The 1,638-nt window shown below is 49.6% G+C and overlaps 1 non-coding gene across 1 annotated transcript; it reads left to right on the top strand.

Annotated features, from left to right (window-relative positions):
• Positions 1-414: 414 nt before the first annotated feature.
• On the top strand, positions 415-488 carry Trnas-gga (transfer RNA serine (anticodon GGA)). Its single transcript has one exon. It is a non-coding gene; the product is annotated as a tRNA-Ser (tRNA).
• Positions 489-1,638: the final 1,150 nt, after the last annotated feature.

Below are 1,638 nucleotides of genomic sequence, written 5' to 3'. Positions count from 1 at the left end.
CATCTTTGTTTACGCAGATAAATAATAGCGCCTTGTCCTCCTTAGGTTTTTTGAAAGGCTAAAGCATAAATTAGAAATGCAGACACCCTGGTACGTGTGGAGTGTTTAAAAAAATACGCATGGTTGATCCCTCCTTCATAGGAATCGGAATAACACGAAAGTTTGAAGTCTTGAAAGGGAAAGTTTGAAGTTTGGCGCTCTGTGTGTGTGTTCCTTATCTTCGTCCGTGTCTTATTCGCGCCTTAAACTTCAACCATGTTAAACCAACAAGCCCAGTCTGCCGTTCTAACACGAAAGTAAAACGTTAAGAAACGGAAAGTAGACAACCACTCGTTTGTAGCACGAAGCCACAAGGAAATCCATACGGATTTCTGAGAAACAAAGCCTCGTCGCTAGCTTGCTAGATTGCTAGCTTCCTGGTTAGCTCAATTGGTAGAGCGACCGCCCCGGAAAGGCGTTGGTCCCGGGTTCGAACCCCGGACCAGGACGAATTTTTCGGCGACTAGGAGGCTTTATTTCTGAGAAATCTGTATGGATTTCCTTGTGGCTTCATGCTACAAAAGGGTGTTTGTCTATTTTCCCTTTCTTAACCCTTCCGCCACATTGCCGGGATTCCGCAGAACTGATTTTCGAAAGTAAAACGTGTTCTTACAGAAGTAGTTGAATGTTTGTTATACATTTATATGAGAGAGTTTGCACAATGTATATACAATAAACCCTTGGTGATACGATCACGGCTCGTACAAATTTCGGGGTGATACGAATTTTTCTGTGGTCCTCGCCAAGGCCCATTAGCCTGCAATGTATTGGGGTACAATTGTTGCGTACCGATTTACACCCCGCGACGTTTGATACGAACGTACGCTAGCGCACAGGTACGAACAGGCGCGGCCCGCGCTGTCGTGGAAGACGTGGCAGTCACGCGCGTGCGCGGGCATGCGCGCCGCGCGATTATCAACTGTGCGTCGTTGCCTCCAAGATAGGCAACGACGCACCTTGGAGGCCTTGGAGGCCTTTACGTGCCTTTGCGTTTAGATTACAGGTGATGTTCACGTCGCGCTTTTATTGCGATAGCAATTATATGGACACTCTCGACGGGTTTTTGCAGTCACCGTTGCCGTTTCCGTCGTCGTCCTGTCCTTCCGGTATGAAGTCCAAATTGATAAGATCCCCCCACACATTGTATGTTCTACCGCGGGTAAAAGCGCGCGAGTGGGGGCGACGAACGCGGCCGAAGCAGAGTTCAAACAAGCCGACCCATCGCTCGGAGGGTGCATGCAATAACATCACCCCGCTCGGAGGAGGCCTGCCGTCGAAGCAGACAGGAAAGGCACGGCCTTATTTAACGAGCCTTAAAAGACGCGAGGGGCGGGGGGAGTGTCGCGTCGCGCGAGGAGCAACCTTGAACTTTGAATCTAAAGGCCCAACCGCATGCACGCGGCTTTCGAGCGACGGCGACGAGCGACATCGACAAACGTGCTCCGTCGCGCTGTCGCGTCGCGGCGGGAGCACCCACATGTTCGCGACAAAGTGTCACTGTTGCTCGATTGAAAACTATTGCGTGCACGCATGTAAATTGCGAAAAAGAATGAGAGTAGATGAATGACAACATGCCAAATTTATTATTGTCTTGTTTGA

Source organism: Rhipicephalus sanguineus, chromosome 4 (genome assembly GCF_013339695.2).
Source record: "Rhipicephalus sanguineus isolate Rsan-2018 chromosome 4, BIME_Rsan_1.4, whole genome shotgun sequence".
Lineage (NCBI taxonomy): Eukaryota > Metazoa > Arthropoda > Arachnida > Ixodida > Ixodidae > Rhipicephalus > Rhipicephalus sanguineus.
The sequence above is the reverse complement of the archived record's forward strand: the minus strand, read 5'-3'. Positions and strand labels throughout refer to the sequence as shown.